The sequence below is a fragment of the Bos javanicus genome, chromosome 19 (genome assembly GCF_032452875.1).
Source record: "Bos javanicus breed banteng chromosome 19, ARS-OSU_banteng_1.0, whole genome shotgun sequence".
Classification (NCBI taxonomy): Eukaryota; Metazoa; Chordata; class Mammalia; order Artiodactyla; family Bovidae; genus Bos; species Bos javanicus.
In genome coordinates this window covers 33259873-33278476 of record NC_083886.1, presented here as the reverse complement: position 1 = coordinate 33278476, position 18604 = coordinate 33259873, and the positions used below count along the sequence as shown (strand labels likewise).

The 18604-nt window shown below is 42.3% G+C and overlaps 1 long non-coding RNA gene across 3 annotated transcripts in view; it reads left to right on the top strand.

The window, feature by feature from the left end:
- Nucleotides 1–12143, top strand: part of LOC133232121 (uncharacterized) — a 63524-nt gene extending 51381 nt beyond the window's left edge. For 2 of the 3 annotated variants that reach the window (XR_009731312.1, XR_009731313.1), the window contains 2 exons: nucleotides 10695–10865; nucleotides 11754–12143. This is a non-coding gene — a long non-coding RNA (uncharacterized LOC133232121). Of the gene's footprint in view, nucleotides 1–10694; nucleotides 10866–11394; nucleotides 11485–11753 lie in introns of those variants that run through there. The other variant, XR_009731314.1, reaches the window with a different exon arrangement.
- The last annotated feature ends 6461 nt before the right edge of the window (nucleotides 12144–18604 follow it).

The following is an 18604-nucleotide window of genomic DNA, read 5'->3' as shown; positions in this document are numbered from 1 at the left end:
CATATAAGTTAAATAAGAATAAGACCTAACAGAAGCAGAAGATATTAAGAAGAGGTGGCAAGAACACACATGAGAACTGTACAAGAAAGAGCTTCATGACCAAGATAATCATGATGGTGTGATCACTCACCTAGAGCCAGACATTCTGGAATGTGAAGTCAAGTGGACCTTAGAAAGCATCACTATGAACAAAGCTAGTGGAGGTGATGGAATTTCAGTTGAGCTATTTCAAATCCTGAGAGATGATGCTGTGAAAGTGCTGCACTCAATATGACAGCAAATTTGGAAAACTCAGCAGTGGCCACAGGACTGGAAAAGGTCAGTTTTCATTCCAATCTCAAAGAAAAGCAATGCCAAAGAATGCTCAAACTACTGCACAATTGCACTCATCTCACACGCTAGTAAAGTAATGCTCAAAATTCCAAGCCAGGCTTCAGCAATATGTGAACCGTGAACTTCCATATGTTCAAGCTGGTTTTAGAAAAGGCAGAGGAACCAGAGATCCAATTGCCAACATCCGCTGGATCATGGAAAAAGCAAGAGAGTTCCAGAAAAACATCTATTTCTGCTTTATTGACTATGCCAAAGCCTTTGACTGTGTGGATCACAATAAACTGTGGAACATTCTTCAAGAGATGGGAATACCAGACCACCTGACCTGCCTCTTGAGAAACCTATATGCAGGTCAGGAAGCAACAGTTAGGACTGGACATGAACAACAGACTGGTTCCAAATAGGAAAAAGAGTACGTCAAGGCTGTATATTGTCACCCTGCTTCTTTAAAGTGTGCAATAATCCATTCCATATAGTTAAAGATCAAAAGTCAAATATCTAAGGCCCTGCTAGTTACTTCAAGAGTATTGTCTCCAAATGCAGGTTTGGACTCAAATCCTGTCTCCATCGCTGCATAGGTTTCGATAAATCATTTAATTTCTCTAAGTTGCAGTTTCCTTCTCTATAAAATAGAGATCACAATAAAGCATCTATTTTCCATTTTTTAAAATGAGGATTAAATGAGTTAAATGATTAAATGATATTGAAGGCAGGAGGAGAAAGGGATGACCGTGGATGAGATGGTTGAATGGTACCACCGACTCGATGGACATGAGTTTGAGCAAGCTCCAGGAGTTGGTGATGGACAGGGAAGCCTGGGTGCTGCAGTCCATGGGGTTGCAAAAAGTTGGACACGACTGAGTGACTGAACTGAACTGAACTGAAATGAGTTAAAGTTTGCAGTCTTGGCACCATGGCTCCCTCCGCAGATTAGCAGTCCCCATCACCAGATGCATGGAGCACACCTGTCCCTGGTCCTTCACCTCCTCTGGCATCTCCGTGCAGGTTGGGGGTGAGCAGGACACACTCTGATCCCAGGTGTACACTGAGGTCAAAGGTCACCAGGAACCTCCTTCAGCATAGCTGCCTGCACGCTCCCCTGAGACCCCAGAGCCTCCCTGTGGCTCCCCTGCTCTGGCCCTGCATCCCACACACCTATATGATGTTCTGCTTCCTCCTTTGAGTTTGGTCAATTTTAACTTGGACTTCCCTATGCCCTTGTGGGTGGACGCTCCCAGCGTCCTTTCTTCATGCCTCACCTCACAATGCAAGGCATCATTTTCTAATTTGAAAGCAACAAACAAAGTAGGAAAGGGTATAAGGTTTTCTCCTAAAGATTTTGCCTTTATCACAAATCCTTTCTATTCCTTTAGGAACATATGTGGGGTTTTTTATTTGTTTGTTTTAATGTTTGGCTGCACCTTGAGGCTTGCAAGATCTTAGTTCCCTGACCAGGGGATAGAACCCATGCACTTGGCAGCGAAAGGGTGGAGTTCTAACCACTGGACTGCCAGGGAATTCCCAGAACATGTGTGCTTTGAAACACTATTAGTGCAGGAAATTCCTCTTTGTCCACTTGCTTCTCTTATATTCCTTCTCTGAGAACTAGCACATCATGGCAGATTCACTTGAAATAGGAGAGAGTAAAAGATGGAAATACCAGGACAAACATCTGCCAACCTTTCAAAATGTTACCCACACTTTAAAGCACAAACTAGCTGTATGACAGAAGGGAAAGGATGTGTCCAAAGTAATTGGTTGAACTGAAATGGCAATGATAGATTCTACTTGTAGATCCTGTGCTAAGGAAATTCAGTTCAACGAGTTTAATCCACACGAGCCAATTAATACATTGCGTTTTAGCTATAGTCATTATTCCGTAATGTGTCCATTCATCTTGGAAGTAGAATGACAACTCACTATTGAGATGACAAACGTCCATCAGCCTCAACCGGATGTCGAGTGATGGGTTAGCAAAGCGTCAGTGGATCCAAAATAGCTGTCGGAGCGTCCGGAGGGAAAGCTCTCAGTCTTTCTTCAGAGCACTTAGGAAGCCTGATCTTAGACCTCTCTTATGCCCCTTTGCATATCACTGGATTGCCTTTCTACTTTAATCACCTCATTTTCCAGACCTGAAATGGAAGCTAGAAATTAGAAAAGCACCATTCCTAGAACTCTATACTACCCCGCAATTAACTTTCCACCTTCCTGCTCTTTCTTGATTCATGGACTCTTTTTGAAGGTACTGGGATGGATATGGGATGAAAGTAAGAAGATGTGGTTTTGACCAGTTCAAAACAAGAAAGAAATTATAATTTTTAAAAACAGTCCAGAAACTGGAATTAAAAAATAACAGCAGCCTGTATTAATTTAACTGAAGAATAAACAGGTTTATACTTTCCAGTTTCCCCTGAGAGCAAACCTGATTTACAGCAGAGAACAATTATTGTAATTCATAAGAGTGACATGAATCATCAATAAAAGGTCAAATGAAGTTTAATATAGTCTGTCAAGGGCGTTTGAAAATTATGTAGTGCATTAAAATATTTTATAAAATTGTAATTAAAAAAGAAAACCTTTGTACAAAGCAGCATGCCTTAATTGTCTGGAAAGCTGACTAATGCACAATGCTATCCTGCCCAATGATATCAGATAAATGAGATAACAATTTTTATCATCAGTTACAAAAGATATGACTTATGAAGACAAGACTTGGACTTGCTTATCTCCCTTCAACTCTGTGGTGGAAAAAGATGTTCTCTCTGGTAGTCCAGTGGTTAGGACAGAGCACTTTCACTGCTGGGACCTGGGTTTGATTCTGGGTCGGGGAAGTAAGATCCCCACAGCCCCGTGGGCAAAAAACAAAAACAAGCGAACAAGAAAGCGTGTGCCTTGATAAGTGACTGTGAGCTCATGGTCTTAATTTCTAGTGGTCAACACTATTGTATTTCCCACGGCTTTGCCCAGAAGTGTTCATTGGAAATTTGCTTTTAAATTATAAAATGAGGGCAAAAGTATAGGAAAAAATTATTTCATATGGAAGAGAAAACAAAAGTCCTGATTACATGTATATATGGATACATATATACTTTTTCAGATTTTTTTAATTATAGGTTATTACAAGATATTTTGCTACACAGTAGGTCCTCGTTTATCTATTTTATAAATAGTCATGTGTATCTGCTAAGCCCAAACTCCTAATTCATCCCTCCCCCACCCCTTTCCCCCTTTGGAAATGATAAAGTTTTTTTTTTTTTTATGTCTGTGAGTCTATTTCTGTTTTGTAAATAAGTTCATTTGTGTTATGTTTTAGATCCACATATAAGTAATATTTTATGGTATTTGTCTCCTTCCGACTTACTTCACTTAGTATGATAATCTCTTGGTCCTGCCGTATTGTTGCAAATGGCATTGTTTTGTTCTTTTTATGGCTGAATAGTACTCCATATCTGTATATACCACATCTTCTCTTTTCATTCATTCTTTGATGGACATTTAGGTTGCTTCCATGTCCTGACTGTTGTAAATAGTGCTGAAATGAACATTGGGGTGCAGGCATCTTTTCAAATTAGAGCTTTTGCTTTTTTTTCAGGAGTAGAATTTCTGGGTCATAGGGAAACTCTCTTTTTAGCTTTTAAGGAGGCTCCACACTGTTTTCCACAGCAGCTGCACCAATTGACATTCCCACTGGTAGTGTGGGAGGGTTCCGATTTCCCCACACCGTCACTAGGATTTCTTATTTGCAGACTTCTTGAGCTGGGCTTTTTTGGAGACAAGCTTTGAGTGCCAGAAGAATAAGGCCCTGACTGAGTACTCACAGCATGAAGTGAGTGAGAACAGAGAAGTATGACCTAAGTCATCCTTAGTAGCAATGATCTAAGCCTAGAGTTTTCAACCCAAAGACATCAAGTATGACCAGCTGATGTGAACAGAAGCGCCGAGAACATGACTAGTGTTCAAATTCTAGTGGGTCCTTGTACTGTACACTCTGCTCCTTTTTGTCCCTCATGGAGCTCCTGGTTGGTGAGGCCAATGGTGCAAAGGAATATGTGGGATTCACAAAACAGAAGGCTATTATGTTTCAGTTTGGGGTGCAGTTCAACAAGGCAGCAAGTTAGAAGAGAAATCTTCTACCTCAGGGTGTCTCCAGGGCTGAAAAATCAATAGTGGAATAAAGTATGATACAACTGTCCTGGAAAACAGTTGAGCAGCTCTTCAAAAAGTCAGACATAGTTACCATGATGTGCTGTGCTCAGTTGCGTCCTACTCTTTGCGACCCTGTGGACTGCAACCCGCCAGGCTTCTCTGTCCATGGGATTTCCCAGGCAAGAATACTGGGGTAGGTTGCCATTTCCTTCTCCAGGGGATCTTCCCAGCCCAGGGATCGATCCCTCATTCCCTGCATCTTCTGCATTAGCAGGTGGATTCTTTACCACTGGGCCATCCTAGAAGCCCCAGAGTTGCCATATGACTCAGCAATTCCCACTCTCATTGGTATACACCCCAAAGATTTGAAAACTGGTGCTCAAACAAATGCATACATATGGGTGTTCATAGGAACACAATGCATAGTAGCTACAAGGCAGAAACAACCCAAATGTCAATCAAACTACTGAACTGACCTTGGGTCATTCATACAGTGACCTCACTTAGGTCCAGAAATATAATATACTTGTACAATTGCATGGTGTTCATCCATTAAAAAGGAATAAATAACTGGTAACCTGCTAAAATGCAGATGAACTTCTAATAGCCTACGCTGAGTGAGCAACCTAGACACAAAGTGTCACATGCATGATTCCATTTATAGGAAACACCCAGGGAAGGTTAATTCATAGAGACAGATTGAAGAGCAGGGGTTACCAGGGAATTGGGAGGGGGAACAGGGAGTGACTGTCTCATAGGTACTGGGATTCCTTTCGGGAGCAAGGAAAATGTCTTAAACCTAGACAGAGGTGATGGCTGCACAAACTCATACATGTCATAAATACCACCGAATTGCAGTAATTGAAACGGTTAATGGCTAAATTTATGTTATGTAAATTTTACCTCAATTTAAAAAAAAACAAAAAAGATAATGATGATCAGATGTCTCCAGGCAGAGTGGACCTGAAACATTCCTGAGAGAGACCCAGGAGGACGTTACACAGTTTTGTGTCCTTAGTATGGCTCAAAACTGGCTGAGTGTAGGCCTGTGTGGTTAGGAACAAGGTGAGCTTCCTGGACTGGGTTTCAGAATGAAGTGGAGGATGTACAGGAATACATAGAAATAACCAAAGCTTAGCAAGGGTTGTATGTGGGCCGGCAGAGGCTGGCCCATGAATACTGATGATCGCAAGTTTGCTTCCTTTCTCACACTCTGGAAACCCTCAGAACTTAGATCATCTCCCCCAGGAAGCATGGAGGCGGAGGAATCTCAATCAAGCATGTTAAATACCAAGCTGACCATGGTTAATTCATACAGTGACCTCACGTAGGTCCAGAAGGGCCTCAGTTTCCTTGGAAATGGCTACCACGCACTGGCAGGCTGGGCCGGCGTCACATACCCAGTTGAATTATAGGAAAAAGTTTCATTTTCTTGAACACTGAAGTCAGCCACGGTGGAACATGAACTGGCAATAAATCTTCCAAGTGTGTTCCCCTTTTCAGTATTTCCAACAGCATCTCACGACCACAAGACTCATCTGGCTGATGACCAACAAAGCAGTGGGGAACTCCTTTGTCCACAGAAGTAGGTTTTATCGGAAGTCTGTGTGTGGTGAGGGCAGGGAGGTTAAAAGGAGAGGTTCCTGAGTTCCCAGGAGGAGAGCTGAGGTTTTGAGACTGAGAGGTGGTAGGAAACGAAGCCCACGGGAACGCGGGGCTTTGGCAGGACTGCAGCTGGAGTGATGGATGAGCACGTGGAGAACACACCTGCCGCAGGCGGATGAGACCAGTGTCCCTGCCAGCCTGAAGGACACTCTGCTCAAATCCTCCTCTAGGTCAGCTTTTACTCTGCATTTTGTGTTCTCCTTTGATTGCTTCCAGTCTGCGAGAGAGGGCTTAAGCCCCCAAAGAATAGTCTGGACTTACAGGGGAAGTAACCTGGGCCTGGGAAGGGGGACGACCCCCATCTACACCTGAGTAACCAGCCTTATCTCTCACAACTCACCGTCCACCTAAGTTTCTACAACATATCTTCTCTCCATTCCTACACAACCCTGCTCCTTCTGCTTTGAATGTTCAATCGCTACTCCACTGTCTTTGTTCTAGCCATTCTATACGTTACTGGTGGTAAAGAACCAACCTGCCAATGCAGGAGACACAGGTTCGATCCCAGAGCCGGGAAGATCCCCTGGAGGAGGGCATGGAAACTCAGTCCAGTATTCTTGCCTGAAAAATTCCATGGAGAGAAGCCTGGGTGGGCTACAGTCCATGGGGTCATAAAGAGCTGGACACAACTGAGCTAGTGAACACAACACACACATAAATACCAGGGAAGTTGCCACTTCCTTCAAGAAGTCTCCACTGACTTCTCCAATCTGGGTGACACACCTCTCTGCTGGATTCAGCAAATGGAGTGTTTACTCCCACTTTGCTGCTGCTGCTGCTAAGTCGCTTCAGTCGTGTCCGACTCTGTGCGACCCCATAGACGGCAGCCCACCAGGCTCCCCCGTCCCTGGGATTCTCCAGGCAAGAACACTGGAGTGGGTTGCCATTTCCTTCTCCAATGCATGAAAGTGAAAAGTGAAAGTGAAGTCGCTCAGTCCTGCCCAACTCTTAGTGACCCCATGGACTGCAGCCCACCAGGCCCCTCCATCCATGGGATTTTCCAGGCAAGAGTACTGGAGTGGGGTGCCATTGCCTTCTCCCACTCTAGCCCTTGTCATTTTGATTGTAATTCAAAGTTTCCCCGTGGAGACTTTCTCTGTAAAAGGCCACATAGTAAATATCTTACTTTGTGGGCCACAGATGGCTTGGCATGCTCTTTTTCATTTTAACTCTTGTATTTTATTTTCCTTAGGTTTTTTTTTTTTCCCCAACCTTTTAAAATAGTAAAGCCCAGTTCTAGTTCACTCTGTGTGTGTGTGTGTGTGTGTTAAATGCTCAGTTATGTCCCACTCTTTGTGAACCCATGGACTGTAACCTGCAAGGCTCCTCTCTCCATGGAATTCTTCAGGCAAGAATACAGGAGTGTTGCCATTTCCTCCTCCAGGGACTCTTCCCACCCAGGGACTGAACCCAGATCTCCTGCATTGAGGGAAGATTCTTCACCTTCTGAAGAGGCCGTTTGCTCCCGCTGGCCATAGTTTGCTGATGTTTGCTCTGGAGGTAAACTTCTTAAGGATAGGGGATCATATCTTCTTTTGCTTTGCATCTCCAGTGTAGGCACCACCCCTGCAGAGTGCTCAGAATGTAGACCTGAGTTCAGCTGCGAGCTGTATGTTAAGGCTGACTTTTCCTAAACTATTCTGCTTCCTTGAGTCTTTCTCATCTCCAACCACCCTACAACTTTTTGCCACTTTGTGTGTTTCAGTTTATTAAACTAATTCCTTCAAGTTCAGCTGCTCCTCTGTCAACATGATGCCTTCAGTACAAGGCTCTGCCATGAAGTCTGTGAGGTTTTTTCATTTTTTTTTCTTTTTTTTCGAGAGAGATTATAGAAGCGTGCACATGGCTGCCTGTTTTCAACATGGAAAAGGTTATTTTGGCATGGCCAGTCCCTGAGAACTAATGAGTGCTGAGAAGGTTTTCTTTGTGGGAGCTCTCCCAACCCCAAGTTATAAAACCCAGTTTCAGCCAGGAATCTGGTTCTTAAATGGATTATGCATTTCACTTCCTTCTCTGTTTTAAAAGCATATTTCAGTAGATTTTTTTAAAATGGAGATATGCTGAGTTTGCCTCAGGAATACAATCCCTCTAGGACCCAAACAGGACTATGATCTGGGGAGTTAAAGGCAATCACCCCTCTCTCCTATTATCATTGCATCACCTGACATCTCTGGACATGTTCCCAACACCTGAGAAGTAGCCACCTGTCACCTTGACATGGTGAGAAGAGATAAACAGGAGCACAGTCACGGAACTGTGGTCTCATAAAAAATATATATATAGGACTCCTAATACAATATGGCCATACAATCCATAAAAATCCCTCATATCCATTTTTACAAACAGTCTACATCAGTGACTAAAACAAAGCAAGAAGCAAGGACAAAATGTACACCTATAAAAGCAGGCTCCGGGTGATGAGAGATTCATCATAGGTAAACCCTCAGCACAAAACCCTCAGCCAAAAACACTTGCTGCCTTTCTCTGTAGCCGGTTGGAGACTCTTTCTTTCCGGCCCATCTGTACTGCTTTTACAGCAGCCTTGCATACTTACAGAGTGACAGCATGCCGCTTTGTTGCTACAAACAGCTCCCATAAATGTTGGATCCAAGCGTGTCTAAACATTACAGCATATTAAACACCTTTAAGCATGATCCATAACCTTGTAATTGGTACCAAAATAACAAGACTTGTGTTTTCAATGGGAATTTGACTCTGTGATTGCTGCTGTCGATCTGTTCCCCGAGCACGCAGCTGGGAAAGTGGGTCACGGGAAAAGAATGGCTGTGATTGAGGCAAGGCACCTTGAACTCTTAGACTCTAAAAGTCATCTGGGCCGATGCCCATCTTTGATTGATGAGGAAACCGAGGCCAAGTGGGTTCTCTGACTGAGTCAAGGATTCCTGACTGTCTTTCAGCTTTCTTTCTCTTTCTTTTAATATTTATTTACTCATTTGGGGGGCTGTGCTGAGTCTTCACTGCTGCATGGGCTTTTCTCTAGTTTCAACGAGTGGGGGTTACTCTCCAGTTGTGGGGCACGGGCTTCTCATTGCAGTGGCTTCTCTTGTTGCAAACACAGACTCTAGGGTGTATGGGCTTCAGTAGTTGCAAGCATGGGCTCAGTTGCCCCAAGGCATATGGGATCTTCCTGGACCAGGGGTCAAACTGTGTCAGATGAATTGGCACCTGACAATCCATCCATTGGCAGATGATCCTGAACCACTGGACCACCAGGGAAGTCCCGTGCTCTTTTCATTTAACAAAATGCTTTTCTAGAAAAAGAAAAAAAACTTTTCTTGGTGTAAATAACAATTGCATCAGGTTGGAAATGACACAAGTTCAGTTTGAAATTCATCTCTGTTGGTCTAAGAATACGATGAATGGGATTTGGCTTTTGTTTTTGATCGGCAGTCTCCCAAAACATTTGTCTTTCTAAAAACATCTTTCTGAATCTGCTCCAGGTCCCCAAATCGTAATCTTTTCTTTAATTGTGATCTCCACAAGCCTTGACTAAGAGGAAATATGTTACTAAGAGGAATTGTGAGGTGTTACAAAGGATGCAGGTGGACATACAAATTTGAGCAAGCTCCTAAAGCCCACTTACCCACATTCATTCACACATTTATGTACAATCCACTTTGTACCAGTCTCCTCATCTGGAAATGAGAACGAACCCTAGCTATCAGGGTCATGAGAATCACATGAAATTACATTTAGAGATATCACCTGATTGTTTTCCACATAGCAGGCAGTTAATTCTTATGGTAAATATCAAGAGATGTAAAAACAGATGTGTTATAATTAATGTATATAATTATTGTACATTTAATTTAAATGTGTTGCTGGTGGGAATGACAACCCTTTTTTTTTTAACTAAATTCAACAAACATATAAGTAGGCCTCAATGAACAGGTTTTGAGAGATCAAAAAATAAATTCAAAAATTACAATATAGTCCTAATTCATGACACTCCGGAGCATGGAGACTGGTACATAATTGGTTCTCAGCCAGTATTAGGGAAATTATAACACAAGATGTTACCACCACACTAACTGGAGTATATTCTTAATTAAAGATAGGTTGACAGCTCCCAATGAATCTTTAAACATAGTTACTGAATATGCTTGTTAATTGACATCACATCCTATTAAAACCATTTTCACTGTATGTTGTAAGTTCTTTTGAGGACAGTGCTTCTGTTGAGTTGCTCAAAATAAGTGATCACTTTTCTGAAACTTATAAATCTTCCCCACATACTTTCTCCATCCTTCATCCCCTATTCCTGTATCACTTCGTTAAAAAATGTTAAAAATTTTTTTTGTTTTACACAGAAAATTGGCAGCCCAGTTTCTGAATTCACCACCAGGATAAAGCCCGAGATCCTTGGCTTGAATCTCCTTGTGATGGATGGAAGGCAGAATGCATGATGTCCTAACACTGATATTAATTTGGGGGAGTCAGGTTCTGATTTACCAGGGTCTTGTGAACGAGAATCGGTCATTGAAAGCCTTAATGTTTTTGTTTTATTTTGTCTTTTAATCTCCATCCAGGCTTGTGATTGAAAAATGCTTTCAGGACCCTTGCTTTTCTGGCCAGTAAAAAACTTACAAAAACGATTCTCATGTGGGGAACACACAAGGAAAAAATGGATGTGTTTTCTTCAACACCTGTTTTCATTAAGTAAGGGGAAGGAAACGAAAGAACTTTTTAATGCTTATCAAGTAAGTGCCAGAAGCTTACATATGTTATCCCACTTTATCTTTCAACTCAGAGAGGTGTAGATACTGTGGTCCTTGTTTGGGACACCCTCTCTAAGATTTTAATGAAATAAGATTTATCTTTTAGAATTAAACTGTTAATGAATTTTACAGGACTCAAGTAGAAATTAAAAGTTACAAGAAAAAGAGAGAATAGTGTTTAGATCAGCACAACATGCAATCATGTTCATGTTAATTGATGTTCTGACTAAATAACAGTGTCCTGGGATAAAGGTACAGATCAGCCACAGAAGTTCAGACAAAAGAGGGACCCAGAGATAAACAAGAGCTGTCAGGGGAAAAGGAGAAACTCGACCAATGAATCGGGAGGAATCTTGGTTCGTTGCCAGGTTCTCCATTTTGTGGAAATGTACACCTGAGGCTATATTAACTCGATTCCATCAAACACCCAACCAGCTTCCCTTTTTCTGATTTCATGCTCAACAAACAAACCCCTGGTTGTAATTTGACTTCCACGTGGGTTTACCTACAGGAAAAGAAAGTTGCTGACCAAGCAGCTGCGAGGATTCTGGTCCAAGTCTTATTTATCTTGGGAGATTAATAAAATGGCTTTCTGATTTTATATGTTAGTCTTGTGATTGGTTACTATAAATAGATCCTCCTGGCATAATCAGGTTTCTGAATCTACCAAAGAGAGACCCACATCGTGGATGGGAGAGTATTTGTCAGGCAGTTCATGCCAAGTTGTAAGATCTCACTGGAATTAACCACTCTACCTGACACATATTACTTCAGCCAGGTGATAAGACTTGGCATCAATATTGATACTATGTAGGCTTTTGACAGTGTGATGGAATTGCACTTTATCTCTGTGGTCTTCCTTCCAAATAGCTAAAATCTCTGCCTAATCATGAGGAAAAGATCAAACATTCTATAGAATACCTAACCCAAACTCACTGAACTCTCAGGGTTGTCAAAAACAATTAATATCTTGAGAAGCTATCACAGCCAAGAGGACCTAAGACAACACACAACTGAATGCAATGTGATATTTTGGCTGCCTACATGAGATTGTGGAACAGAAAAAGAATGTTAACTAAAAACCAAAGAAATCTGCATAAAATATGTGTTTTAACATCAAAGTATTGACATTGGTTCACTAACTGTAACAAATGTACCACATCTTTATGGTGGCCCAAGAAATCTGTTTAGATTATGCTGCATTTAGGAAAAAAGTACTTCTTATAGACCGTATGTCCTATTAAAAAAATTGTGTTGGAAGTTGTGTGTAAATCTTCAGCCTTATTATAGTTAAGAAAACCATATGAAGAGTGAAGAAGGCTTACCTAGACCTCACAAGAGAGGAGAGGCTTTGAACAGAAAAGAACTTGAAAGGTCAAAGCTCACCCTGAATTTGTCTGATATGTTTTGGAGACTTGTAACTGAATTGCTTGGATGAAACAATCTGTGATGTGATTCTCTGCTTAGTAACTCAGGCGTTTGGGAAAGACATCGCTGTGGGTTAGTGTGACATGCTGTTTGCCTGGAGGAGGAAGGTGATGAAATCTAAGCTAAGATCAATGCTTGTGGACTACAGATGTGGTTTTCTGAAAGGCAAGTAGAGACTATTTAAAATAAGAATAAAAGAATATACTTCTCTCAGAGAGAAGGAAAGGAGGCTCTCAAGATAGAGAACAAGATTGTGAACTGAAAGATACTTCCTAAAGGATACGGCAAAGACCTCCTCTTCATCACCCATCCACCCATCCATCCCTCTAACCCATACATCCATCCACTCATCCATCCACCCATCCACCCGCCCATCCATCCACCCATCCACCCGCCCATCCATCCATCCACCCATTCAACTGTCTTCTCTTCATTCATTGTCTTATCTGGGGCTCTGGGCACAATCCTATTTCATATCCCACTCGAAGTTATTGTTTCCTGTGTTGGATAAGAATAGTTATTCCCAATGCTGTCATCATATCTGCTATAAGATTTGTATGGTTGGGCTGGAGGAATTAAGAAACACAAGAGGAAAGGGAAGTAGCACTCCACATTTTCCAATCCCCTGATGCCAGCATAGCAGCAGCAGAACCACCTGAAGGAGGGTGACAGTCTCAGAGTTTCTGGTACCAGCTGGAAGTGCAGTGAGAGTTGTCCAAGAGGCAGCAGAAAGCAGCGGAGAGGAATATGCAACCCAGAGAAACAGCTGCCCGTTGGAGCAAGAAACCGTTTTAAGACAAATCCCCCTCTCCCAAAATATGGAGGAAGGTAAGCCCAGTACTTGGGTTACACATGGATTATGTCAGATAATATATATTCTGCACATAGTAAGCACTGGATATATGGTAGCTATTAAAATAATAATAATAAATCTAAACGAATTCCACCTGTGGGACTATTTATCTGCGGAGGAATCTGGAGAGAGGTATAGCAGATCTGGGGGCCTCTGGGAATGGAGTAACATTATTTAAAACATCAACAAATACTGGAAACATAGAAACATTGAATGCCAGAGCTGGGAAACCTGAAGAAGCATTTTAGGTCAACACTCTCATTTTACAAATGTATAGACTGAGTCCCTGAGAAGTCAAGTGACTGGCTTGAAACCATCCAACATCTGTAGCAACTGAGCTGGACACGCTGACTTCCAATTGACTGGGACTTTTTAAAAATTGTTTTTCAAAAAAATCATCCAAATCTAAGGTCCATAAATAAATTCAAGAAAATTCTGGATAATGGCTTTCTTAGATTTAGCTTAATGGGAAGTTATTGGCAGATATCGTCCCAGAAAAGTGGAACCATTCAGTGGGAAAGAAAGTGTATTAGGGTTTCAGTGATAGACATGAATTCTTAAAGGAATGAAAATTCTTCCCCAGAAAATGCTGTAAAGATGCCCATTTTGTGGGTGTCTTGAAAACTTGATTTTCTGTTTTCCATCTTCATACAGTCAGGAAATCTTGCTGAGATGCTAACAAGGGTCTGTAGACCTTCTCCACCCTACAGACATGGGAGCATGCGCAAGGAAAATGGACAGAAGCCCAGTGTCATCAGGCTCGTGGTCCATGGGATAAGGAGGGAGCCCCAGGCCAGCAGGTCCTGAGATCAGCTCTGGGGAGAGAGGCTGGGCTTGTGTGTCCATCAAAATCCTCTATCTCCACTTGGAACCTTTCAACTAGGACCATCTTTTGTCAATAAATATTCATCCTGGGAAGCAACCTTACAAATAGAGTAACACCATCACTGTCGGGAAGTCTTTGACCTCAAGTTTCAGAACCAAGACTAGAACATATTTTTTTTATTTCTAGATCTTCCTGGAAGGTCATGATGTTATAGCATCATTGTCAATCCCAAATGAAGGGATTGTTGTTGTCAATCCCAATTGAAGGGACCAAATTGAAGATCAAGATATTACAGCATCACTGTCAATCCCAATCCCATCACACAAAGGTCATTGTTATGTCTGGTCCACTGGTGTATTTGCCCTTTAGGTCTGGCTCACGAAATCAACTCTCTCTGAAGTAGTGGAACTGAGTAGTTTAATATGTTCTCTCATTACTCTAAATCCTGGTCAACCTCTTAATGACCCAAACTAGCCTATCTCCTAAAGTTTATTATCCTAACCTACAGGTTCCCTTGGAAATCATGTAGGTCGGAGCTCATACAGCCTACCTGAGCTTCTAAGTATGCAAGCCTTGTCTTCCCTTGTCTCCTAATTCCCCCCCCCCCCCCCCTTTGGTTGTACCACACGGGTGTTAGTTCCCTGACCAGGGATCAAACCTGGGCCCTTTGCATTGGAAGTGTGGAGTCTTAACCACTAGACTGCCAGTGAAGTCCTTAGGTTTTCTTTGTACTAAATGTCTTGCCAGGTCAGGGCCCCTCGACAGAGATCCTTACTTCAAGTGCTGCCTGGAAACTACTAATTGATGCCAAAGGTTTTTATTATTGCTGTTGTTGGTTTTGTTTTGTTTTGCTTTTAAGGAAAACTTCCTCCTACAACAGGTGTTGGACAGATTATACAACCTTGGGAGGGATGTGTGTGGTATCCTCGGGCATTTTTACAACTATAACAGCTATTCATGACATCCCTTGATTGACATCTAAGTTTGGTATGAGATCTGGTGCTAGCCAGAAATTCCCAACTTGGCAGATTTTAATGCTGCTTTAAGTTGCCAAGGATTTTGAGGCTGCTGAGTGTGGAGGGGAGTCTAAGTGATGCATGTCTTCTCATCCCATCTCTGTTATTTATTCAAAAAATACATACCGAGCTTATAGCATGTGTACAAGGCCATGAAAATGCAACATGGGGTCAGATAGTCTGGAATCCCCCCACAATGACACTCATGAGAGTCTACAAGAGCATTTGAGGCAGGCCACAGAGCCTTAGAAAAAATAAAGTGATTCCTCATCAAAGAACATGTGGAATTTCAAATGCAACTCACTCAGCCATTAGGCATGCTGACATATTTACTGAGGGAGTCAAAATTTTAGCTGTAAATAACATGACTCTCGCCATCTTGGAAAGTCTTATGAAACCCATCAAATGAATGTTTGGTGAGTATCTGGATCAAAGGAAGCCATCTTAGGACATAAGAAGAACCTTTTAGGGGACCCAGACAGGAAAGAGGCTATGCATGTGAAGGCCAGGTTCAGAGGGCTGCCCTGTGGGAACTGTTTAGGCTCAGGGAAGCTGTCCTGAAAGACTTATCTGGGATGGCCTTGGGAATCAAGTGAGATATGAGGTGGGAATGAGCTAGTGATGAGACAGTTCTGAGCAGAGACATCAATGAAGAGCAATGGAGACCAGTTTTGGTCATGGAGTGAAGAAACCCTGAGCATATTTGCTTTGTACAAAAGGAGACCATACAGTCTAAAGTTCTGCTTCGAACACCGTAATGGGCTTTTCTATATCTAATATCAGTTTTGGCTACAGTATTGCAAGCTAGTCCTCTCAGGTGGCACGGTGGTAAAGAATCTGCCTGCCAACGCAGGAGACGCAGCTTCTATCCTTGAATTGGGAAGATCCCCTGGAGAAAGAAATGGCAACCGACTCTAGTATTCTTGCCTGGGAAATCCCACGGACAGAGTAGCTTATAGTCCATGGGGTTGCAAAGAGTTGGACACGACTGAATGCACTCTGTTTAAAAACAGTTCAGTTTTATTACATTTCTCTAGGGACTGGCAGAAGCATTGATTACATGAATGACTATCTTGTGCTTTGTTCTGAACAAAGTATAACTTACAAAATCTTTAAAGTTTATTTACCATCAATTTGGAACAACACCCTGAATAGCCATTCCCTTAATATGCAAAAACTTACACAGTTCAGTTCAGTTCAGTCACTCTATCGTGTTCGACTTTTTGAGACCCCATTGACTGCAGCACGCCAGGCTTCCCTATCCATCACCAACTCCTGGAGTTTACACAAACTCATATCCATTGAGTTGGTGATGCCATCCTACCATCTCGTCCTCTATCATCCCCTTCTCCTCCCACCTTCAATCTTTCCCAACATCAGGGTCTTTTCGAATGAGTCAGTTCTCCACATCCGGTGGCCAAAGTATTGGAGTTTCAGCTTCAGCATCTGTCCTTCCAATGAATATTCAGGACTGATTTCCTTTAGGACTGACTAGTTTGATCTCCTTGCAGTCCAAGGGACTCTCAAGAATCTTATCCAACATCACAGTTCAAAAGCATCAATTCTTCAGCACTCTGCTTTCTTTATAGTCCAACTGTCACACCCATACGTGACTACTGGAAAAACCATAGCTTTGACTAGATGGACCTTTGTTGGCAAAGTAATGTCTCTGCTTTTTAATATGCTGTCTAGGTTGGTCATAACTTATCTTCCAAGGAACAAGCATCTTTTAATTTCATAGCTGCAGTCACCATCTGCAGTAATTTTGGAGGCCCCCCCCCCAAAAAAATGTCTCACTCTTTCCACTGTTTTCCCATCTATTTCCCATGAAATCATGTGTAAAGTTTACACATGAAAACACAATTTAAGTAACTTGAAATGTATTGCTTTCCATATATCTTAGTGTATTTTTTTTGTCATATTCGATTTGACTTTTGTTGTTGTTGTTCAGTTGTAAAGTCCTGTCTGACTCTTTTCAACCCCATGGACTGCAGCATGGCAGGCTTCCCTGTCCTTCACTGTATCCCAGAGATTTGGCTTTAGAATGACGTTTTTCATTTGATGAGAGTAGTGTGGGAATTACTTTATTTATGCAATATAGATTTAAGGGGAAAAATACCTTTGTTTGTATTTTTTACTGCAGAATCGTACAAACATCCATCATGGAAAAGAGGTTTCCATAGATAGCCTGCAAATCAGTACTTTGCCAACAAAGATCCATCTAGTCAAAGCTATGGTTTTTTCCAGTAGTCATGTATAGATGTGAGAGTTGAACTATAAAGAAAGCTGACTGCTGAAGAATTGATGCTTTTGAATTGCTGGAGAAGACTTGAGAGTCCCTTGGAAAGCAAGGAGATCCAACCAGTCCATCCTAAAGGAAATAAGTCCTGAATCTCCATTGGAAGGACTGATGCTGGAGCTGAAACTCCAATACTTTAGCCACCTGACGCGAAGAACTGGCTCATTTGAAAAGACCCTGATGCTGGGAAAGACTGAGGGCATGAGGAGAAGGGGGATGACAGAGGATGAGATGGTTGGATGGCATCACCAACTCGACGGACATGAGTTTGAGTAAGCTCTGGGAGTTGGTGATGGACAGGGTGGTGGCATGCTTCAGTCCATGGAGTCCCAAAGAGTCAGACACGACTGAGTGACTGAACTGAACTGATACCCAGACCTTGAGTCATCAGAAGGTGCTATGGACTCAACTGTGTCCTCCCACCAAATTCATATGCTGCTGCTGCTAAGTCGCTTCAGTCATGTCCAACTCTGTGCGACCCCACAGACGGCAGCCCACCAGGCTCCCTTGTCCTTGAGATTCTCCGGGTAGAACACTGGAGTGGGGTGCCATTTCCTTCTCCAATGCATGAAAGTGGAAAATGAAAGTGAAGTCGCTCAGTCGTGTCCGACTCTTAGCAACCCCATGGACTGCAGCCTACCAGGCTCCTCCATCCATAGGATTTTCCAGGCAAGAGTACTGGAGTTGGGTGCCATTGCCTTCTCCACCAAATTCATACACTAAAGCCTTAACTCCCAAGGTGACCATATTTGGAGCCAGGGCCACTTTGAAATTAATTAAGGGTAAATAAGCCTCTTGAGAAACCTTTATGCAGGTCAGGAAGCAACAGTTAGAACTGGACATGGAACAACAGACTGGTTCCAAATAGGAAAAGGAGTACGTCAAGGCTGTATATTGTCATCCCGCTTATTTAACTTAATTGCGGAGTACATCATGAGAAACACTGGGCTGGAAGAAGCACAAGCTGGAATCAAGATTGCCAGGAGAAATATCAATAACCTCAGATATGCAGATGACACCACCCTTATGGCAGAAAGTGAAAGGAACTAGAAAGCCTCTTGATGAAAGTGAAAGAGGAGAGTGAAAAAGCTGACTTAAAGCTCAACATTCAGAAAACTAAGGTCATGGCACCTGGTCCCATCACTTCATAGCAAATAGATAGGCAAACAGTGGAAACAGTGTCAGACTTTATTTTTGGGGGCTCCAAAATCACTGCAGATGGTGATTGCAGCCATGAAATTAAAAGACGCTTATTCCTTGGAAGGAAAGTTATGACCAACCTAGATAGTGTATTGAAAA